The following is an 8,480-nucleotide window of genomic DNA, read 5'->3' on the forward strand; positions in this document are numbered from 1 at the left end:
AAAAAAGACAGAAAGGATTCTTGGTCACCTTACAAGTACAAAGTATACAGCAGTCTATGTATGCTATGTATAGATTATAAGTATCTACTGAAGCAAAAGATGAGAAAGTTTGACTATTCTACATGCAAGATGTTTTTGTGTTATTGTCAAATAAATCACCAGTTGCTTTTTCAGTTAGGTATTCCTGTTTCAGGCATTTCAGCAGCTCTTTATCAGCAGACGCACTCAGGAACAATTTGTTACCTTTACCAAAAAGGTGACACAGTTTGATCAAGGACCGAACCATTAAAAATCCACACACAAGACATGCACAGAGATTTCTGGTTGATACATTCAAAGCATCGTTTACCATCACCTTCATCAGAATTTAGTTTAGTAACTGAAGCATGTCACTGTCACTATATCCCTCCAGGCAGCTTTAAATCTACAGGTCCACAACAATAGATGTTGCAAGTGAAAGAAAAAAAATTAAGTATAACTAGAAAAGTAAACACTAATGCAATAAAAGGTAGTCAGAGGAACTTGAGGCCTGACTTGTTAATGGGTAGGAATTTGGTGGAGTGAGGAGAGGTGGGAGGAATAAGAGCATGTTCTTACTAAACTATCATTTCCTGGTCTAAAAATACAAACTGCAAAATACTTCAGTGCAGGTGCTAGGATTACTTTTAAAAAATGCAGGGGTGAGGGAGTGAGGAAGTATGACAAGGAGATCTTCACAATTTTCTCAGGAAAAAGAATAATATAAAAAGAGAACATGCTTCTCAGGTGCAATCCTATAATTTCTGATGTCTGGGTATTCAGGACAATTTGAAGTCTTGTTGCAAAGAGAATGCAAATATTAAGAAAAAAAAACCTTTTCAAAGTTTGTTTTGCATTTAAAACTGATTAAACAACTACTTATGTAACTGAACAGATTGCTTTTTAATCTATGAATAACAAAAATTAAGAATGAATTCCATTATTTCTAAAGAACCTGAAGGACTTGATAACCAGAAACAAAACACACACATGCTCTCTAGGGCTGTGTGAAGCTTCGGTAGCCGATTCGATTTGGAGGAGATTCGACATGATTCAATGACCAAATCAAATTAGGAGACCAATTAAAAGGTCTGAATTGAATCGGAAGCCTCCAAATTGGTTTGGAAAAGATGCAGCGCCACTTGAGATTCAGCCATAGACTAAACAGACAGCAGTCCTCACCACACTGGACACAGCTGCCTCCAGCTGGTAAGTCTGTTGTGGTGGGGGGAGTGGGGAGGAAAGGTGCATGGGATAAGCTGTCCAGCTGGGGTGGGGGGGTGCAGGACATGGGTGTGGCAGCACTGGAAGCAGGAGCTATGCCCTGCTGCCACTTGCCCAGGTGGGGCAAAGGGGGACGGGATGCGGATGTAGCAGCGCTGGGAGCGGGGGCTCTGACCTGTCTCCACTTACCCAGCTGGGGAGGGGCAGGCACAGGATGGGGGTGCTGCAGGGAGCAGCAGCAGGGTATAGCCTCCACTCCCAGTGCCTTCCATTGTGCCCACATCCCGTGCCTCCCTCCCTCCTCCCCACCCCGCCCCGGCTGAGCAAGCAGCAGCAAGGCATAGCTCACCACTTGCCCAGCTGGGGTGGGGGGGCACAGTGAGATTCTCTGCAGCATTTTCTCAAACTAAAGTATATGGCAAACTCCCAGAGAGAATTTAAGAGAAAGTAATGGGAAAAGAAAAATAGGCAGGGCACAGGTTCCAGGCGGCTGCAGCAAGACAGGTCCAGCAGTGGTGAAGGGGAAAGGCTGCTTTTCCCTCCACACCCAGCAGCAGCTTCTGCTCAGCATGGGCAGGTAAATCTGGAGCAGATGTGGGGCCAGGCCAGGGCTGTGTGCACAGGTTCCAGCCATCCAGAGTTGGTCTGCTTCACCGGGCTGAGTCCAGGGTGGGTGCAGGTGGCTGGGGTTGGGGCTGTGCACATGGGTCCTCTCCAGTACCACGAGGCTGGGACCAACAGTAGCAGCAGCTAGAAGGAGCCACTGCCTGGGCTGCCTAGGAAGGCAGTCCAGCTGCAGAGCCATCCCAGCCCCACTGCATGGCCACGAGGCTGTGGGACGCACCACAGGCCAGACGGTGCCTGGACCAGGTGGGACTGAGGGACCCGCTGCAGGCCGAACAAAGTCCTGCAACAGGCCAGATGCAGCCCACATGCCGTATTTTGCCTACCCCTGCTCTAGTTCCTGGAGAGGATACAATGTGTTCACAGTGATATAAAGTATAGCATATTTAACATGGAATCAGGCAGTATAACACTCTCTTTTAAGTGTATATAACCCCTTCAAATTTTGAAAACCATTGAAAAGTTGTAAATCTTTTGCACACAAGAAAGTGGCTATAGAACAAATAGTGTTTAAATCAATCCCGGTAGGAGACTAAGGGACTAGGACACATGCAACTATTTATCTGACACAGACTATATCAATCATCATCTTCTGCACAATATGTGCAGAGTTAAAGGGTTACCTAAAGTACCCAAGTACTTCCCAGAACAGATATAAGTACCTTCTTCCAGTTTTCCATGTTTCTAAATTTAGAAACAGCCATGTAAATGTTTAAATGATTTATTTTTTTATAAAACTTCTTCTGAGGAATTAGAAATCACTTTACAAAAATTAAGCTTTACAATACCTGCTAAGTCAACGATATCACCATTTTACAGGCCTGCAACAAAGCCTTCTCTACATGGGAAAAGGTAGTATAACCAAAAGGTAAATGTATAATACAGATAATTATACAGGTATAACCCTCCTGTACAGCCTTGGATTCTATGTGGCTCTTTTTTAGTTTAACTTCTGTCATTTGCTAATAAGTTGAAACAAGATGACTTCCCTTCCACATTACAAAGCTGTTTGGGTATTATACACAAGTGTTCAAGAGTAATTGCATTTCATATCTTTTTTTCTTTGAATCTTACTATTATGCGTCATGGACATTGGTATAGCTCAGGGGTTTTCAACCAAGCGTACGCGTACCCCTGGGGGTACGCTGGAAGGCCCCAGGGGGTACGCAGCAGCAGTGCAGAGAAGCCAGTGGCACTTCTGGTTTGGGGACCAACCCCCCCACCCCACCCGTCGACCAGCCACTGAGGGTACCCCAACCAAAAAAAGGTTGAAAACCCCTGGTATAACTTAGTCAGGAAGGACCAACAGAGCGAAGAAGAAATGAGGAAGTGTTATGCTACATTTAAGGCAATGTACACACGTTCTAAGGTGCGGTAATAAGTGAAAGGTAGGCCTGTTGAAAGTAAGAGGGGATGAGCAAGAAGGGTGAAGGCATGAAGATTTCATGGTGGGCATCTCCTACAGGCTACCAAACCAGGGGAAGGAGATGGATGAGGCTCTTTCTAGTTAGACTTTCAGCTTCGTAGCTGATAAAAGCTTTTTTAATTTACCATTTTTCTCTTTTATTAAACACTTCCTTGCTTTTGTTATATGAGAGGATTCTGATCTATATTATTTACCGTTTTCACATTTTTATCTGCTTTCTAATGCTTTCAATTACTTTTTGGGAATTCTTTCCAATTCTCCTAAACACCTGGCACCTGTCTCTTAACACTTCAATTCTGCAATATCCTCTTGGAAGATGCAGTTTTCATGACCCCTTCTAGAAGAAGGTATACCACTGATTTATCAGAGGTCAGGAAAACAGACTTTATGACATGAGGCTGAGAGCCATAGGACTCTTCAGCCTGGAAAAATGCAGGCTCAGAGGTGATCTGGTAGCCACCTAAAAGTTTATCAGGGGTGCTCACCAGGATCTGGGGGAGTGTCTGTTCACCTAAGCGCCCCAAGGGATGGCAAGGTCGAATGGTAACAAACTCCTCCATGACCGTCTCAGGCTGGACATTAGGAAGAACTTCTTTACTGTCCAAAACCCCCAAGGTTTAGAATAGACTGCCGCCAGAGGTGGTTCAAGCGCCTACCTTGAACGCCTTCAAGAGACATTTGGATGTTTATCTTGCTGGGATCCTATGACCCCCACTGACTTCCTGCCCCTGGGGCAGGGGGCTGGACTTGATGATCTTCCGAGGTCCCTTCCAGCCCTAGTGTCTATGAATCTGATGACATGTTAACATTTTTCATGCTATTCCACACACATCCTAATATCATGTTTGCTTTTCTGACCTCAAATGCCCACTAAACTAAAGCCATCTAACACCAATGCCCAGGGCCCTTTCCTGAACCAACACATTTAAGTTTAGGAGCCTCTAGGGCAACAATTCTCAACTTAGATGCCATGTCTAGACACTTAAGGGAACTGTGGATGCCACTTTTCTGGGTGGTTCTAGCCTGCGCATGCCTGCCCATGGCCTGAGAATTGATATCTGCATGTCTGGCTCTATGCAGTAGAAAGGCAGCATAGACTCCTCCATCACTCAGCTCCATGTCAAGGCCATCACCACTACCTAGAGCTCCATCAGTGCCACTGACCAGTCCTGCCCACTGTAGACCCTGAAGGACGCAGCCAGCGGGCTCTGCATCAGCTCCAGCTGGATCACCATAGTGGTTGGCTCCAGGTGAGGTAGGGACAACCAAACTCCAGGTTCAACACCTGACCCCTGCAAGCTCAGCCTCTACTCCTTACAGCCCCTCCAATATAACCTGCCACCTCTTCCAACTCTACCCCAAGCAGATGCCCCTTGATCTGCCCCCCTCCCAGGCTTCATGTCCTGTGGCCCACCCCCCTTGCTCTTCTGATCCCCTCATGGCTTCCCCCCCCTCCCGCAAGTGTGCTGCATGTTCAGCTGCATGTACAACCCAGCACCTCTCCTATGCCAGCCAGGTGGACCTGCAGCCTAGGTCCTGCCCTCTGGTGCCCCCAGGCTCTGTCCATTACAGCTCCAGGTCTGGAGTTCAAAGGTATAACTCAGGGCTGAAACTGGCATGACAGTTCTAGATCCCAGCAATGACCTGAAACTACACATAGGAAGTCCAGGTGCTACACTGGAAGCAAACATTTGGGGATGTGCAGAGCCAGAAGCGTGCCCCCAACAATGGCCAGAAAGGGTAAATATTATGCTAATAATATATGTTTATATTATAATACATATTATAACAGTGTTCCTCAACTGGGGTATTGTGGCACTATAGGATGCTGCAAGAACCTCCCACGGGTACTACAACACTGACAGTGACTTGGGATGAAATTGCCCCATGCACCTGTTGTCTAGGAGGCATCTCAGAGCTAAACTGAGAAGTAGCTGCAGCAGAAAGACACACTGTCTGTGTTACATAATAAAGGCAGACAGTTTCACTTGCCCCACACATCTGTTTCCAGGAGACACCATGCAGGGTCAGACTCGGAAGAGCTGCAGCAAGACCACAAGTTCCTGCCATAGCTGCTTCCCAATCTGGCTCTGCAGAGGGCATACAGCACAGTTCCACATGGCTGCAGCAGCAGTGGAGTGAATAATGATCTAATAAATTAAGACTCTATTAACAGTTATCATTACACTTATTTTAATAATTACAATATTTGTAATCCATTTGTATTTTTTTAAATTGGGTTGCCACTAAAGTTTAAAGTTTTAGAGGGCAATGAGCCTAAACAAGTCAAGCTCTATGGTGCACAAATAGATAAAAATCTCTCTCCAACGTTCTTTAAAAAGAACTATCCATAAGGAACTGCATTTGGCATCATGCTGTCCATGCACTTATCAGAAGCTTCTTAAATTTCCTCACACTTCTCTGTGTTTGCCTAGTCTAAAATAACCCATATGCAAATTCTTCTATCCCTCTGCTCATCCCCTTTCCCCAAGAAGAACTAATTATTGAGATGAGTTTCATCTATCCCCAGTTATCTTACATTTTAGTAAATATGGTAGTTCTACCTTTTCAGTTATTTTTCAAAACTTCTGGAGCAGAGATCAAAGGTTTAAAGTGGTAGGGAAAAACACACAGCATGGCTTAAAAATTAGGACTCATCTCCCTAACTAAAACATTTAAGAAAATGTCTTGCAGTTTTTATGGTCAGTGTTAAACTTTTGAAGTACGCAGAATAAACAGGCTCATTATGAACTATTTAGTTTCCCTTCTATGAACTTTGAGATGCTGTTTGATATCTGTAAATGACAATGAATTCATAAACATTTCACAGGTCTGATAAAATTAAGTGAAGGAAATGATAATTTAGACATTTTTTTTGCCTGATTCAGTTACTGAAATGCTTCCCTTGAAGCTTATGGCGAAATTGCTTTTTATAAAAACAAACAAACAAACAAAAAAACCCAAACATTGCCAGAGTCTACAAATTGAAAATTTATTTAGGTAGAATTTTAACCTGAATTGAAATTATACCCAGTGTAATTACTCCTGCTTAATTTCTCAAATTCCTTTCTTATGGAAGGAAGGGGTGCACCAATAAAGATTTTCTTGGCCGATACCCATAGCTGATTATTCATCAGGCATATCAGCCAATACTGATCCAATAACCCATTTACAGGAGCACAGCCGGGCAGCCTGGAGAGCAGCTCTGTGCAGGTAAGTTTGTGGAGGGGAAGGGCAGGGGCAGATCGAGGCCCCCACAGGGAGGGAGAGAGTGGGGCAGGGGGCGCTGCCCAACCAGGGCAGTGAATGGGACCCTGGAGCTGGGGCGGGGAGCGGGACAGAGCTGCAGGCTGTTCAATCAGGGGATCAATGTCCTAGCACTTAAAAATGGTGCTGGGGAAAGAGGGGGCGTAACAGAGGGATCCTGCGTGACCTGTTTGCTCCTTCCCAGTTTGGTGGCATTTGCCAGACATTTGAGGCTAGTGAAGAAACAGGAATCATTGGAAACAGTAAAGAAAGGCACAGCTCAGCTGCGGGAGCAAAGTGCTGAGCACATGATAGTTCAAGATGGCAATCCCCAGCACCGGTGCCAGAGCATGGCATGTGAAGGCATTTTCCCTGGCACCCCCCGCCCCGCAAGGTGGAAGGCAGAGAAGGGGCCGTGGCCCCGCTGTCACGACAAGGATCGGGCCCCTGCCACACCTTACAAGTCCCGGGCTCAGGCCTTTTTAGCACTGCCCAAAAAGCTGCCGACAATGTAGGTGAGGAGGTTTCCTTGCATGCAAGGGGCTTTCTTCCTCACGCTGATTATGGGGGAAACACCCCTCGGGGGAGGGGCTGGGGAAGGGCGGCTCCGAAGTCCGTGCAGTCGCGCAGGGAGCCGGAGGACGCGTCACAGTCCGCGCGGGGGGGGGGCGGGGAAGGGGCCGCCCGGGCGGGGGGGGTGGGGTGGGGTGGGGTGGGGTGGGGGGGCATCGCCGCGGGGAACGGCAGTGACGTCAGCGCCGCCCCACCCCCGCGCCTCCCGCCGCTTGCGGGGGGGGGGGGGGCCGCCCGGCCCCTCTCGCGGCCGACCCAAGCAACGCCCGCACCCCCTTGGCCCGGCCCGGGGCCTCGGCAGCCACAGGGCAGCAGCGGGCGCGGCCATTGTTCTCCGCGTCCGGCGGCGCCGGCCCCGCCCGCCTGCCCGGGACAGCCGGGCCCCCCGGGTCTCCCGCCGCGCCCGCTCGGCACTTTGCAAACTTTGGGAGCGGGTCCCGAGCGCCCCGGCCCCGGCCCGGCCCGGCCCAGCGGAGGGGACCTGCCGAGGAGGGGGCGCACGGGGCGGGGGCGGCAGCAGGAAAAGTTTCTAAGAGGCGGAACCGGGCCGGGCCGGGAGTTACCTGCGGTCGGTGCGGTGCGCGGTCCGCGCTGTCCGTCCGTGCGTCTGTCCCGGCGCCGCTTTGTCCGCCCGCCGCGCCCGTCCCAAGCCAGAGGGGAGGAAGCGGGCTCTTCCGGGCACCTCCCCCCGCGGCCCGGCCGGCTGTTCCCAGCACCGCCCCGCCGGCCCCTGGCTCTTCCCCGCACCGCCCCCCGCACAGGTGAGGGCGGGGCGGGGCGGGTCCCGTCCCGCAGGTCCCGGCGGCGGCGGGCTCGGACTCCAGCTCGCGCCCCGACGCTTCTCGGCAGGCGGGACTGGACGGGACTGGACTGGACGGGACCGGCCGGCGCGGGGCTCCTCTGCTCCTGCGAAGCGGTGGCTCTGGGCAGACGGCGCTGACAACAGCGAGCCGGCTACCCGGGACTCGAGTCCTGCAGTAACCGGGCCCGTGTCAGTGGCACCACAGAGTGAACCGCAACCTTACCACCCCAGCTCAGTTGTCCTGTTCACCTTGTGGCTGGTTCCCGTTGGGCCCTAAACCGCCCATGTGGCCCAGCTCAATGGCCCTCCTCAGCAGGCCTGCTTACCTGGCGGGGGAAACACCTGGGTCAGGTCGGTGAAGGCAGTTTCCCCCAAGCGCTCGGGGGGATAACTTGTTGTGGTGTGGTTTAGTACCCTCCGAGGTGCTGGGGCTTAAAGACCAGTTTATGGAAATGGGAGGCTCCTCCCTAGCTTGCTCCTGCAGATGCATGGCTGAGGGCAGGCAAAATTTGGGGACATCCTAACCCCGTGCCTCCAGGCTTGGGCCTGCACATAGGATGCCTGCCA

At 50.1% G+C, this 8,480-nt stretch overlaps 1 protein-coding gene across 1 annotated transcript in view; it reads right to left on the reverse strand.

The window, feature by feature from the left end:
• CTNNA1 (catenin alpha 1) overlaps positions 1-7,759 on the reverse strand; it is a 175,415-nt gene extending 167,656 nt beyond the window's left edge. The window contains exon 1 of the mRNA XM_014606559.3: positions 7,675-7,759. The gene's annotated coding sequence lies outside the window, so the exon portion shown is untranslated. The remainder of the gene's footprint in view (positions 1-7,674) is intronic.
• Positions 7,760-8,480: the final 721 nt, after the last annotated feature.

Source organism: Alligator mississippiensis, chromosome 9, assembly GCF_030867095.1.
Source record: "Alligator mississippiensis isolate rAllMis1 chromosome 9, rAllMis1, whole genome shotgun sequence".
NCBI classification, from domain to species: domain Eukaryota; kingdom Metazoa; phylum Chordata; order Crocodylia; family Alligatoridae; genus Alligator; species Alligator mississippiensis.